Raw genomic sequence first — 15,474 nt, 5'->3', positions numbered from 1 at the left:
TATTTTAAATCATTTTTGTGTGGATTGCAGTCTTCCTATGATCTCTACCTCTTCCTCTCAAAGAACTTAGATATTTTCAAAATTCTACTTTTTATTTTTCGCTAAGTTAGAAAAATATAGTTGCATCCAGTATACTGATGTTCGCTTCTGGGATTTGTTCCCAAAGAAAAGATTCTTTCTTTGTTTTAATGTGAATAGTCTCTCAAATGTCAGACGTGACATGACTGGAGTCATGTCAGATGATTCACTGTATTCCCTTTTGTTCCCCACTTGACATATTTTAAGACTTCTGCTGATGACTTGTCAACAAATTTAAGGCCTACTCCAAATTCTTATAAGTTTGATTTGTCCTTTTATGACTGCCTAATAATATTTTAGGTCTAAGTTGCATTGCTTGTGTAATGGTCACCATAACTGCTTCCTTCTTTATTGCGTGTGCCAGTGTTGAAGGTTTATAAATCTTCAGGGTGCAGTGCAGCCTTTCAAATGACTATGTGCCACTTCTAGACTCAGAGTAGAGAGCTTTTGGTCAGATGGGTTAGAGGATAATTAAATACATTTGTGCCAGATCTGTCTAGAATCTAAACCAAAACTATGATCAGAGTTTTCTTTGTTTATTTTTGGGAGTAAGTTCATAGTTTTGAAATTTGCTTCATACGCCAATATTTATGAGAAGTGACATTAAAGTGGACTTTAAACAGGACGTTATAATTTAAAAATGTATTGTTTCTCTGAAGCACATCTGGTAACACAAGGTCTAAAGCTATTAGTTTGGAGAGGACAAAGAGTTCTTTATGAATTGGCACTAGCTCATTTAAATTGGTTTGCTCCTGAATTAGTGATGATCAAGGGCAGGGAGTCTGAAGTAATGACCATCTGCTCTTTTGTTAATGTCCAGTAGACTTCAAGAGATGCTGTGACTGTGATAACACACTTATGCTCACCATGGTATTCATATTGTTACTATGTACAAAACAAAGAAATAACAGTTGGATGAAATTTTAAAATTCAGATTTTTATTTTTTTTTCAAGAGGACTGTCTTCCTTGACTTCATTGTGTTTTTCTTGTTTCTCATTGAAACAATAGTAATTTAAGTGGTAGACCCACTGGCCTCAAACTTGCCCTGAATAGGGTAGAGGTGGAAGTTTACTGCTCTGCCACTGCACTGAGAGTGCTCAGTGACTGCTTTGCCAGAAAGAAGAGAATCCTAGCAAGCAAATTTACCATTCAGTGTTATTTTCTGTTTTCCAGTTATTCTCCAGTCCAGAGAACAACTGATTGATTTTCTCCAGCCCCCAGGAGAGATGAGACGTAAAACCAAAATGTTTGTCACTCTAGGGACTAGATGAGCCCCACACAAACGCTTTATCTGCTGTGGTGCCAAAGGGAATGTATGATAATCAGATGAGTCCCCAGCTCTTTTTCTCTCTTGTCACTCATTCCATGCACCTAGGTTGAAACCCAAGTTGTAGTTTAAATGCCTGAAATAGTAATTCTCATAAAACATTTTTACAGCCTTTCGACACTGAGAATGATGTACGTTTCTTGATATTGTCAAAGCATATTTTGTTTTATATGTACCCTTATCAAGTGTAAGGATATAGGTACTTGAGCAAATTCTTTAGTGTAAATAACTGTGTAAATGAGGGAGGCATGAAATTCCCCTGCATGAGCAATTTCCTTCCCTGGTTGCCTGGATATTAGTCTTCAAAGGTGAGTGACATAAGCCTGTTGTGTGTTTGCTGGAAATGAGATTAGTAGCTGGGGCTTTTCCTTAGAAAGAAATTGGCAGTACTGATAGAAAAATGCATACTTAATTCTGTGTATGTGGAAAACATAACTTAAATATACATTTATATATAAATAGGCATAATATAAATATTTTAATATGTCTATAGTCTTGTACTTCCTGCAGTTGATCTTTATCGCTGAAGGTAAACAAATCATTTTGCCTAGATGATTCTTGTGTGTTAATGTAGGATTGTAAACCTGCATTTTTAAAGATGCTGTTCTGTTCATGGTAGACATTTTGAAGATGCCAGTGTCCACTGGTGTTTTGATATGATAGGATGAATTAAAGGATGGAAGATTTCCAAAGTATATTTCATACCCTATAAAAAGTGCTAGTGCTGAACTTATGCTGTTTGGGTATAGGGTTTTCACTGCGGTCTACAGTAGCAATATGTATCTTAAAATAAGATACATAGAAAAATACATATACCCTAAAATTAATTTTACTAACTCAAAGATTTTAGCAATCATGTCTATCAGTCTAAAGTTCTGATGACTTTTAAGGAAGCTGTTGTAGTTTGTGCTTTGCCTTCTGACTTCATGAATAATGCCATTTCAGCGCTCCTGCTTTCTTCTTCTTTTACTATTTTGTTGGACAGCTTCTGCTAGTGCTGGAGAGGAGAGGAAATACACTGCCTTTTGCAGCAGCTCTAGCAGCTTTTAGTTCCCAGAAGCAAAGCAGGGTAGCACAGGAGAAAGACAACCACACACAGAAGTTGGTGCTACTCTCCTGAGACAGAAAGGTTTTAGTGGGGCCCAAAATCAAATTTCAAAAGTTGACAAGAATATGGAGAAAAAAAAAAAAAAGACACAAAAAATTGTCTAGGAATAAAACCGCTGTTTGAAATATATGGGTAGGATATGTGGGAGGGAACAAAGGCATAGGTAAGAGATGAGAAGGACAGAGGTGCTATGGGCTCTGCTAGGTGAAAAACAGAGGAGCCATATGTTCTGTGACTGGATGTGTATCATCAAATGTAGAAAATTTGGAGTGTGGAAAAGACCTGTTTCAGTTTATTTTTACATAAAGATCATCCTGTTTGTCTTTGCAAAGCTTAAGGTACTGACTTCATTCTGTGACTGTTTTTAGTCTTTCCATAAAAGCTGCTTGGGTGTGGGCAGAAATAGATACACTTGTCGTTTAGGACACAATTCAGTTTTGTATGTAGCACTTTTAATCCTGAAGAGCCTCAAAAGCACCACACAAGCAATCATGGCTGTATGCAGCTTCTGTGGAACACAGCCCTCCTAGGGCAGGTGAGGGCACCCCTGAGGAAAACTGGGATGGAAAATGCTGTCAGGCATTGGGGAACATGTATGCTACCTTCCTACACTTCTACATTTGTAGGGCTTTGTAATGGTCTTCCTGATGCATCTTTTTTATGTTTTTAAAAATTTATATCTATATTTCAGTTGAAAGGTTGAAAAGCTTTATTTTTCCTGTTATCTTCTTATAACCTTGCCAAATACACATTCTCATACATTAGTTGAAGTAGATCTTGGATAGACTCCCTGAAGGAGCTAAAAAGAGAAAAACTGCAATTAAACCCCACAAAACATACGTGAGGTTCAAATGGACTTTATCTACCACACTTTTAATGTATAATTAAATTGGAAAGTACAGATCCTATTTTTATAATTGCTCCTCTGAAAAGTGGTATAGGCTCACATAATTCCTTAGAGAAATTGTTGAATTTTCAGCCTTAGAGATTTGAGGTTGGTAGTTACAGGTAATCTGTTTTAACCAGTAATACTAATTTATGATAAATAAATTAATCAAGTAGTCGAGTTTGTGTGTAAATTTTGCCCTCAGCTAACTTTGGAAAAAGACAAAATAGTTGTAGAAGCGCTATAAAAGTTATGTTACTTTAACCCTCTGGGGCTTACATTATCCAAATCTTGTTCCTTGTTTTTTGCTTGTTTTCTTTTACACCTACTTTGAAAATAATGCCAAGTAGTAAGAATGTTTTGACAGAAGCATCACATAGATACGTGTTTTAAAATACATAAAACTCTTCTAAATAACAATTTAGATTTAAAACTTCCAAAACTTTTCAAAATAACTAATTTATTTATTTATTTATTTATTTATGGTACTTCAACCTGAACTGAAATGATTTTTTGAAGTATGCTGGGCTCCTGTTTTCCACAAATTAGGGCAGATGCCAAAATGACTAGTCAGTTTTTGAAACTTTTGGACTTTTTTTTTTTTTAATACTTATGGTGCCTTGCAGCTTCTTCCCTAACTTTTATGGGTTTTGCTTAAACTGTACTGGAGTTAAGCAGACAACAACAACAAAACCCAAACCACAAAAATCTCACTTCCGTTAAGGGTCTGCTTTCCATTTCATGCTAGCATTGCCCTGCTAGTGTCAGAAGGGCTGCCTGAACTTTAGACTTGTGTGTTCCCTGAGATGGTATCTGGAAATGTCCTCTCAGTACGAGAGAGCTGGGAAAAACGGGGGAGGTAGGGACTGAGGTTAAGAAAAATTGTATAAAGAAACAGAAGAATTTGAAACTGGCTTGGTACTTGTTAGATTGATGTGCCATGACGGGTCAGCACTTGGTGGGGAGTGAGAACCCCTGTTGGGCAAAAAGTACCAGCAGCTTGGTGATAGCCCTGGGAACACTACACAGGCTGGGGGGGTGGTGGCAGGGAGAAGGAGAAGATGGGGATGAGAGGGAGATAGAATGACTAATCAAATCTCAGATGCTTCTTTCTCCACCTGCTCCTATTGCTTCAATGCAGTAAGGCTCAGAGGGCTGCAGAATCTCATTTACTCATGCGATAGAGTGGTTTCCTGCTTTCTGTGGTAATATACACAGCCCTTTGTGCATTTGAAATACAGCAGGGATTTATTTATTTTTTTTTAATTTTAATTTTGCCCTGCTGAATATGCTGACATCATCTGGGAGCCCAGGCAGGGCCAGGTGGTGGTCTTGCTTAGCCGTGCTTCTTGCTGGATCCAGCTGAAACTTGGGCTCATCAGTATGCACTTGGTGTGCTGGCGTCCTTCAGAATGTGGGACAGACAGCAAGAATAGAGGAAGGGGGATTTTAATGTACCAAGGACTGAATTACTTGATTTGAAACAACATTAATGGGAATACCTTTGTGTTTTTGTGTCAGTTAATTAGTATTTGATATTTGAATAAACCATTAAGGCTTATAACTGTATGCATATTTAGTTGTTATCTTGGCAGTGCTTTAGGTTTGTCCCCCCTACTGCTGAATACGGGAGGCTGTTTTGCAGAAGGTTCACTTAAGTTATTTCTTCCCGTAAAAGTGGAAGAAAAGGAACTTTCATCTGAATTCACTGGGCTTACCTCTGAGAATTCAAAAGCCTTTGGAAGTTGGCTGAAATTCTTGATGCTGAGTTGAGTAATATCCCCTTGAATATTTACTTTAGTCAAGTCTATTCAGAGATCCCTCCCCTCCCGTCCTTACGTGTATTGATTTCCAGAACTAGATCAAATGGCCAAAGAAATGCAAAGCCTTGCCTCTTGTGGATGGGTTCTCCAGCGGTTGTCTTATTCCTGTGGCCTGACTTTGTGTTCGGTGTTTACATAAATTGAAGTAACTGGAAAGGCTGAGATTAGTACTGCAGATCTTTCACTGTCAGTGGAATTGCATTGCCAGTGGGAAAGCAACGTAACTCACAAATTTAGTTGTTGCTGGAACTGCAGGTTTTGGGGAATTGTATTGGTTTTAATTAAGGAAAACCAAATTCCTTTTGTAGCTGTTTGCTCTTTGTATCATCATCTCTTTCTGAGGATAGAAATGAAATGTTTGATTTCTGTCTGTTATTCAAGTATGAATGTGATGCATCTTTACTCTAGTAACACTTCACTCAGTGGGAAGAGATAGGAAGTGAGATATCCCTGGATCAGTGATAGCAATTCTGACAACCCAATGAGAGCAGGAAAGCTGACTGTTCAACGCATGATTCATTTCTGATTCTATAGTAACGATATAAAAGGAAGAAAAAGCTTCTGTGTTTAGTGTGGTTGAAATGGAAAGTTAAGAAAGGTGACCTTCAGCACTGGTGTGAACCATTTTGTGGTGAAGAGAGGATAACTTGGACTCCTTTTCTATGTGAAAAGTATATGTTAATGTACAGATTAAAAAAGGTGTGCAATCTTAACACCTTCTAAAACTGTAAGTTAAAATTAATGGAAACCCTTTGTTGACTACCCCTGGATAATCTGTATTCAAACATGATATTTCCGGATGATCACTCTACTTCAAATAGTCTTCAGTCTAAAACACTAAAGGATGTTGGATGATTTTTCTCCTATCTCATGGAAAGCTACAAAGCAACATGCAGTTCACAAAAAAAAAAAGTCTCACTTGGCAGCAGCTCTGAATAGCGGGGTTGTTTCAAGAATCTTAAAAATCTCTGAAAGACTCTCAATGCTTGCATACTCTTTTTATAAGCTGTCCATGAAGTAATGTCAAATGACTATTATTTCACTTCATGATAGGTATTTCTTTGTCTCTGTGTTTGAAAGCCAAGTCAAGTTACTTGTCTGAGAAGGGGAATGGAAGTCCTGTCAAAATGCAGAATGGCTCAGACCTTATGCAGTTGTTGCGAATTACTTATACACAACTAATTTGTTCAAACTGTGTCTGTCTGACTGATGGGGGTGGGGGGGAAGCATACAGCTGAAGGAAATCACCTTTCCAACTATAACATTTGTAAGCAATGTTATTTTTTTCCCCCATGTGTATTTCTGAACGGAACTAGTGTTCTCATATGGGGCCAGTGAAGGTCTGCATGTGGCCATGCAATGTACAGTAATAAATCCAGCATCTCTAGGAAAGCATGTTGGAGATAAGAAGCTTTGTATGTTTATGGCATTACAGAGGGAGTTTCCCCATCTAGGGAATACTTCATTTTAACCCAGAATAAATGTATATTCAGCAGTTTATCAACTTGTTCTGTCAAAATGGTCATTCAGATTCCTTCGCAAATTGTGGCAGGTTAAAGATGGTTGCTGTGTGTAGTTTTGCTTTCACCAGTGCTACTCTCTTAGGCGCTGCTTGTGTTGATCATAAGTGTGTGAAATCATATTTCCTTTCCCTTTCTAGTCATATTTGATTTAATATTAAATATTCTTAATAGTGATTGTGTATATGCATGTGTTTGTTTATGTATATACAAAAACTCTGATTAGCCAGAGATTAAGCATGAATGTAATTTTAAACCATAGAGTTTCTTTGTGCTCTGCACTGGGCATATGTATTTAAATGCCACGGAAACAAATAGGGCTAAGCTTTCAATTACAGCATTCTGCTGAACTGGGGATGGGATATTCAAAGCTCTTAAATGGAGGGAGGGCCTTGGCTCACTGTAACCATTAGCCCGAGTGTTCTGTAGATAACTGCAAACTTTGGCTCTAGAAAATATATTATTTGCAAGCTGCACTTCAACAGTTATGCTCTGGAGTGGTTTGATAAATAATGTAGTGTTTCTACAGGAAATGTCTCAATCTGGGTTATGAGGCCATTCATTCTGACAAATTAGAAGTGAACGTGCATGGTGCTGTTAGTTTGACTGTTATTAATTTCCTCTTTTTTCCATGTGTGTGCAGTGTGTATATAAATACGTGTGCACACCCAGACATACATGTTCTCAAAGTAGGAAGAAGGAAAAGTTGAAGAAGCATGCAGTGGTTGTCCCGTCAACTGCCTGCACCAGGTCTGGGAGGCAGCCAGCATCGGCATTTGGGTAACTGGAACATGTCAGTGCTTAGAAAGCTTTAACTGTTGAATGTTTTACGACCTTTTCTCTCTTGTTTTCCTAATTTTATGTAATCTGTGATGAAAACAAAACCCAAGAAATTTTCATTAATCACATTTCACCATAAGCAAAAATTTAGATGGTCTTTTTCTGATGGGTGCAAGGAGAAAAATGTGTTTTACAGGGTACGTGCAAGGAACTTTGTTATGCATAGCTGTACTTTGGGTAGCAGTTCAAATGACACTTTTTGGAAAAGCCAGCCTGAATACTCCTTTTCTAATCATTCTAACGCCCATATACCTAAACCTCCCATTTCAGCATTTACACAAGCCTATCCCAATTGCAGGAAACACACAACCAACTTTCAAGGAGCCCTTTTCCTGACAGTGAGTCCGTAAAATTGTAACAGTTCCTTTCCTTGCAAAATGTAATGGAGTCACCATTTACTAAGGAGAGAAAAGAACTCCGTGAAGGATCCAAGTGTAAATGATGATTATCCATTATCATGGTTTTAAGTAGGCTTCCCTTTTGTGAATAAGCAGCAGCAATGCCAAACCAAACATTCTTTTGTACTTTTTTTTCCCTCTAGCTTTCCAAAACTGTTTACAGTTGAGGGGAAAAATATCTTTCCCTCATGTTTACTTGGAATTAACTTTGTTTAGGAAATTTTTTAACAAAGTGAATGAACCATCAGGACAGTGCTGACATTTTGTCTTTTGTTAGTATGATCTACTTCTGGAAGTTCTCTCTTTTTTCTTTTCTTTTATCCCTTACAATAAGGTATAAAGTTATTTCTTTCAAACTGTATAGTGAAGCCAAATATATTACAACCATTTTATTTAAGAGGTAAAACAGTGTAATTAGAATTGTTGCATACTAATCAGCATGTTATTAGCAAAATTAAAAATAGCTTTGCCTTGAGAAAACGTGTTAGAGAATTGAAGTTGTGATTTTGATTTGGTGCAGAGCGGTATTTTGTGTTTTTGTATGTATATTTGTTTTCCCTCCCCTTTTCTTTATAGGGTGCTTTCAGAAACGTATATTTAAGTGGGGAGGGGAGACCCTTACAATAGCTGACTCTGAAATGTATTCATCTATATTCTTAAAAAACATTGACCTGTTCGGTTGACTTTGAGCATTTACTTTTGGATGCACCTTCTCTTTTTCTTAAGCTGTCCATGACTGCAGTTTCAAGGTTATTTGAGTTGAGAAAAACTTTGTTCTATCTCGGTGTTTTGACTCTGGCCCTATTCAAAATTAAAATTGTTATGAATTTTATTTGTCTCACAGTAGCTATCTTTTCTACTGACCTTTAAAATATCAAAGTTTGTGTGTAAGAGTGCTATAAAACTTTCATATAAAACAAAGCAAAACAACAAAAACAAACAGAAAAGCATTAATTATTGTCATAGTCCCGTGATTTCAGGAGGGGCTATGTGACATAATATAAACAATCGGATGTCCTCACCAAGCCGACAACAATGTTATTTGCATTTTTTCTATAAAATAAGTGTGACAATGTTAATGAACTTTAGCTGGATGCCAAGAAACTTTCTATAACAGAAATTGATGTATGAAAATGAAATTTCAGAAGGTGAAATGCATGCAGACATGCTAAATATGTTACTATGAGAGAAACAAAATTCTTAGAATATGTTGGAATCTGTATGTTACCTATCACTGTAATATTTATTGAGCACATAGGAATGGATTCAAATTCATTTAATGCTTTGTGTATTTTAATTTACTTTCATTGTTGTTTGACTTGCTTGCTGAGATTGGATTCTTTGTGTTGCAACGACACCATTCATTCCTTGCAGCTTATTTTATTTCCTCTACTACTTGAGTGTGTGGTGAAATGATGAATTTGCACAACAATGGTCCTTTCCCAGACAGTATATAGTGACGTCCTAAGCACAGGGATCAAAGGAAAAGAGAAGTATGTTTTAAGTGCTAACGCACAACTTCTGTAATAGAAAAGCAATTTGCAAGAAACTTTAAGCCTGTGAAAGCAGGTACTGTGTATTAGCCAAATCAGCATCTCTCCTAATTGTAGCAGTTGGGTTTTGAAAAGGAATTTGAGCAAGTCTGAGATAAAAGTTGCTGAAATTCTTTCCCTTTAGCTTCCTTTCCATAACCACATACACTATAAAGGAATTTGTATTATTGCTGGAGTTTGACAGGTTTGTATCCAGGTATAAAAGTGGTGTGCTTTTTTTTCTTTTAAATTTATTAAACCATAATTATTGGCCCTGTAGTGAGGTTTCTGTTGCACATCTCACTAGAATGAAATTATTGGAAATCGAGACCTTATGCATCTGTAGTTGTTTTTCTTGAAACTATTTTTTTTTAAATCAAAGTCAGGACCTATCTGGTGTGTGTATGTTAGAGGGGTGAAAGGTGGGCAGGGTAGAAGTGAAGTTGTAGAGCTAATGACTAGACCATAGTTGGCTGTAACTCCCTCAGGTGACGGTATAAAGTGACTGTGCAAGTCCTTACCATATTAAAACTTTATCAAAGAAAAACTTTCATGTTGCTAAAAGTCCTGCATTTCGTACACACTGAAGAGCAGATTTCTTTGAGTTGAGTACATGACAGCAATACTTGGTAGCAATGGCTTGCTACTGCTCTACTTGTACAGCCTGCACTAGGGCTTGCCTACAAGTCCCTAAATATTTTGGGACTGACCTACTTGTCCCACTCTTCGTTTTTCTTCAGAGTGTGTTTCAGGAATGTCCTCTGCTAAGCTATCTTACTCAAGGCTGTGTATTTTCTCAAGCATGAATTCAAAAGAAGGTGACTATAGAGACAGACCTACCGTGTGCAAGCAAGATACGATCTTTTGATGGATTTTTTGTTTGTATGTAATTGCCATGTACAAATGCACAAGAGAAGCAATGTATGTGTATGTATTTTGAAAAACACAGTGCTCAGAAATGATCTGGTTTATGATGATAGAAAGTTTTGAAATAAGCAAAAAGTGGTAGAATGGCTCAGCCAGCAGGCTGTCTAAACCCAGATCCAGACTTGAGCACGAAGCAGGATGTACCAGATACTAGAAAGCTTTAAGGATCTGCAGCACTTGCTTGGCACGCTGACCAGAAGGGACAGGCAGTTTCAGCTGAACACTTGGTTTTGTCCGTGCTGTGTTGTCAGCAGTAGCTAGTGCCACCTGCGGGAGCTTTGCTGGAACAGGTGGTTTTATCATTCAGAGATGCGGCATCATTAGAAAGGCAGATGGGAAAGTGCTACTGCAATTTTGTGTCACAGCAGGAGAAGCATTAGGTTGTTTTCTATCAGTTGGCTGTAGCACAGCATGATGACATGCAGCGTAGGCCTGATCTCTAAGCAAAGTTACACGTTTAAAAGGTGATAGTATCAAAAATACTCATTAACAGTTGGTCTTTATAGAAAGAAAAATGCTAGTGGTTAATTACACTAAAATAATTTCATACAATCTGAGCTGAAATGAGTTTGAAAGGTAGTTCTTCTGCTGAGCTGATAAAGAATTGTGTTCTACTCAGAGTTAATGTGTCAGAAGTAAATACACTTATTTCACCATTAAAAAATGAAATCTTTTGGTGTAGGCTTTGAACTGGCACTCCACAAGGGTACTTGGGAATGTACAGGTTGTTTGTTGGAGTTTCAGTGGAGGTTTTGGTCCCTCTTCCTCCTCACAGAAGACCTGACAGGGAAGGCTTCCTCTTTGTTTCACTTGGAATAGTGGCAACATGTGGTATTAAGTAAGGAGTCTTGAAACGTGGTTGGATGCTGATCAAATGTTGAGTAAGTCTCATCTTTTCAAGAAGTCGATTCTATACAAAGTTTGAAGGAGAAGATCCCGTGTCATGTTCCCTTCTAGGCCTCATATTCCATGTTACTTCGCTGTCTTGACTTGTAGACTGAAACATGGTGATTAGCTGCTGAACTTGATCTTTTAGTGGGTTTGAAAAACCATGGCCAAAGCCTTGGAGTAGCACTGGGAATGGATTCAGAGCTATTGGAGAGACCGGAGGAGGGAGATGTATGCGTAGCAGTTAAACCACAGAGGAGCCAGCCAGCTCATTCCTTATACTAGAACATTTGTGATGTTTTTCAGATTCAAAACCAGTGGATTACAGTAAACCAAAATGAAAGTGACAAAGGGAATTCTGTGATTTGGTCTTCGCTTGAGGGGAAAGAGTTGAGTTTTTTGGTTGCAGCTGCAGTATAAACGATTGGTTCTAAAACTAGTCAGAGTATGCTGTAGCCTTGTGCTGTTTTGAAGAAGGTCAGAGGAGAAAGAGCTGATGTTAATGTGATTTTTATTTATAGGGCAAATGATATGCAAAGGAAATTTTGTTCCTTCTTGCCCATGTAGCTCAGATGGTCTTGTTTGAACCAGCTCACCTCTTGGTGCAGTTGCCATAGTGTCACTGTTGCCAGTCTTTCCGTGAGAAATGAGGTGCAAAGGTGACCTGGTTTGGCAAAGGGGCATCTTACCCACCTCTCCCCACCCCCCAAAAAAGGGCTTGGAGTGTTTCAACATGTGTTGCACTGCAGGGAAAAAAGGCTGAAAGATTTTTGTGGGAGACGACTGTTGGAGAAGGGAAGCAGTAATTCACACCCACATCCAGAGCTCTGCTGGAAGGGAATGAAAGGAGCCATTAGAATTCTGTGCAGTTTGGAAGAAATAAATGCTAACTTGAAATAGCGCTTTAATCTTAAATAGGTACTGCTACATTACTTAGAAAGACCGTGGGGTGGTGGTGAATAGGAGCAGCAATGAGGCTTGATGGCATACAGTGTATTGTGTCCCCATAATTTATATCCTTTCTGTCTATGTTATTTAGAGTTTTCTTCAGTGTCACCTCTTGGTTCATGTGAAAGAACTGTGTTAGTGTTCACATGTAAACTAGCTTTCATGGTTTATGTGACCTAGGATCAAAGCTATTCTCAAGGGGTTCAGAGCAGCAAAGCTTCCGATCCAGAAGGGATTTTGTAGACAAATAAATTACTAAAAAATCTGAGTTGGATGTTCTTATTCTCTAACAAAGATATACGCATCCTTTAACAGCCAAATGTCAAATTCTGGTTCCATTAATGTGGGTGAGAATTTTGCTATAGCCTTCCTCAGAACATGGAGTTCATCCTGTGGCCTGAGGCTTTCTGACTGCTGGTTTGGGGGACCTCTGTGAATTATACTGCCTTTGGAAACAAAGTCCTGTACCATTCACTCAAGAAGTGTCATTCTGTGCAGGCTGTGCATGGGCATCCAAGCTTTCTTGTTGGTTTACAGAATACTTTATGTCAAGAAAACTGCGATTATCCCTTTTCTTCCCTCCCACTCTTACACTTTTTTTTTTTTATTTAGTTGAAGCAGAAAGAACTTGTCCAAATATTCTTTAAAAATAAACCAGCAGATGGCTTTACTGTTAACAGCATGGTGTGTAATGTGGAACATCAGAGCTTCAGTTGTTTCATTATATATTGATCTGTACTCATGGCTATCTATTCTGTAAAAAGCTGCATTTGAAAATTAAATACAGTATTTTAAAGGAATACCTGTGTTGATCATGAATAAAGTGGCTACAGCCGGAGCAGATCTTAGTAATGCTGATTGCTTCTCTGGAAGATTGGAAAGAAATGTAATATCTGGTTAAGGGTCTATATGTTGAGAAATTTTTGAAGAAATCCAATCAACTTCCTTTAATGTGATTGCTTCCAGCTCTTTGGATCAGACATAGACTAGGGGCTGGTGATGTGACACAAAGGAGGTTCAGGTTAGATTTTGGTTAGTGATGTTAGTTGTTCAACATAAATACGTAGCTGGGCTCCGTAGTTACAGCTGCAAACAGTGCTGTGATTAACAATAGTTTCTTTCAGGCTGCTTGATGCTTTTTTTGAGTAGAGCAATAAGTTGCTGAGAGAACAAAAATGGAACAGAAATCTTCTCTCTAATGAGAATTTCTCCATGAAACTTGAAAATTGCAATACTTCAGTCAACAATTATTTTGAATAATTAGAAGCAATGTGTTTTTAGCAATATACTGTTAATTTAAGAGGCTAGACTGTATTTGTCTGTGAAATGCAGGAATCGCATGTTTGTCCTTAGCATGCTTTTTTAAAAAGTCACTGGTGTGCTGTAAGCTTGAATGCTTTCTCACTAATTCAGCTATCACATGCTATTGATTTGGATCCTGAGATTTTATTTTTTCATAAAATCAAAGGTGATCTTCAATTTTTAGCAGAATTTTAAAGACAAAACAATCCTCTATAAGGAACAAGAAATCTCTTGAACTAGGACCTCCCAGTATGCCCAGTTGGGTGGTCCAGGCTGATTATGGCCTGTGAAAAATGCATGGTCATACATCTGAATGTTTTTGGTTACTCTTAAGAGTTTTGCCTAATTAAGAAATGTAAACAGTATAGCTGTGTTTATTCATAAGTTATGAATGCATACATATTTCAAGTTCTCTGACTGGGATGTTCTGTGAAAAACTGCTTAGAGAAGTTAGCAATAGGTAGTGAGCTTTGAGTGACAAATTCAGAAACACCAGGTACCCCATGGACAACTAGAATAGGTGGGCCAAAGGTGCAGGGACAACTGAAGATGTATCAATAATTAAATTGCAAGAGTATTTAGAAGGGTCTAACAGGAGTGATTTTTAAGGTCCTACTAATCTTGAAAGTAGTAGCAGTAACCCAAAGATTGCAATAAGAATGTTTGGATAAGTAGAGCTTGATTGTTTCAAAAGTGAGCAAGAATTAAATTCTTCTGCATCTGGCTAGGAAGCTTATACCCCAAATGTTGCTTCACTGCTGCATTTTAACGAGTCCTACTTAGCCTCATTGCAGAAAGAGAGACTTCATTTCCTGCTTTGGTAAATAGTACTTATCAAAAATTTACTTCCCAGATTAAAACCATGAACTTTTGCATTTTTTTATTGATTTATTTATAAAAGTCTGTTTTTTGAGTCATTGAGAACTTGGCATGTTACCGGAGGTGAGGGTGGAGTTCAGTGTTTCTTCTATTTAAATTTTCCTCCTTTCACTAGATTTGCTATATATCTCAGAGAAGAAAACTAAAGCGAAACAAAGAATAAATAAGTTTTTCTGGGGTAAATGAAGAGAAAACGTGGTTACTTGGTTATAAGTCTAGGAGTAATAAAATGGGCTTCTTTTTTTGGGGGGGGAGAAAAAAGTGGAATTTAAGTTGTTTATTCTGCAACATCTAGCAAGTATGGAACCAATTTGCATTAATGAGAGAGCAGGGAGGAAAACAGACTTTTAGTATTTGAAATACATAATTTCCATGCTTTCTAAAGAATTCCCTTAAAACACTATTCTGTGTCACATAACTGGACCTCAATTTATAGATGGAACACTTAAAATTGCTGACAGTGCTGTGGGAAAATGTTGAAGGCTGTATACTGGTAGTATAAAGTTTGCACCCATCGAACTGTTCTGGTACTGCTATTCTCCCATGCAGTTTAGAAGAAGCTAGGGAATAGCAACACGTTTCACAGACTGTTTCCGTGATGAAAATCATTACAGAGAGTGACAACTGTTTCTAGACAGTGTTGTGAAGATTTGTTTTTCAGGACACAGAGGTTGACTTTCTTCAACCTGGTATACCTATGTGGAGCCTCCCTTGCTATCTCTTACTGTAACGTGGAGTTGCTAAATTGGTAAACTTTGAAAGCAATTTGTGGCATAAGAATTTTTAAATTGCCTTGTACTGTCTGAGTGAATTCCTGAAACAGAGTGCTGCAGTAGCTCTGGGATGTCTGAACCTGTTAAATAAATACCCTTTGTGTGCAATAAATCGAATGATCTAGCTTTCAATTTACCATTCCATTACTGCAAATGCCAAGGTCATTCAATGCCTATTTGAATTCTGGTGTTTTTTGTGCAGGAAATGATGGGTTGTGCTCAACAGAGATGAGCACAGGCACTC

The 15,474-nt window shown here is 37.7% G+C and overlaps 1 protein-coding gene across 5 annotated transcripts in view; it reads left to right on the top strand.

The window, feature by feature from the left end:
* The window catches only part of PLEKHG1 (pleckstrin homology and RhoGEF domain containing G1), a 143,175-nt gene that overhangs the window by 20,273 nt on the left and 107,428 nt on the right, over positions 1-15,474 (top strand). The window contains exons 1-2 of one of the 5 annotated variants that reach the window (XM_040550569.1): positions 6,918-6,922; positions 11,724-11,730. The exons of the other annotated variants lie outside the window; for them this stretch is intronic. The gene's annotated coding sequence lies outside the window, so the exon portion shown is untranslated. Of the gene's footprint in view, positions 1-6,917; positions 6,923-11,723; positions 11,731-15,474 lie in introns of those variants that run through there. 5 annotated transcript variants of the gene reach the window in all.

This window comes from Cygnus olor, chromosome 3 (genome assembly GCF_009769625.2).
Source record: "Cygnus olor isolate bCygOlo1 chromosome 3, bCygOlo1.pri.v2, whole genome shotgun sequence".
NCBI lineage: Eukaryota > Metazoa > Chordata > Aves > Anseriformes > Anatidae > Cygnus > Cygnus olor.
The sequence above is the reverse complement of the archived record's forward strand: the minus strand, read 5'-3'. Positions and strand labels throughout refer to the sequence as shown.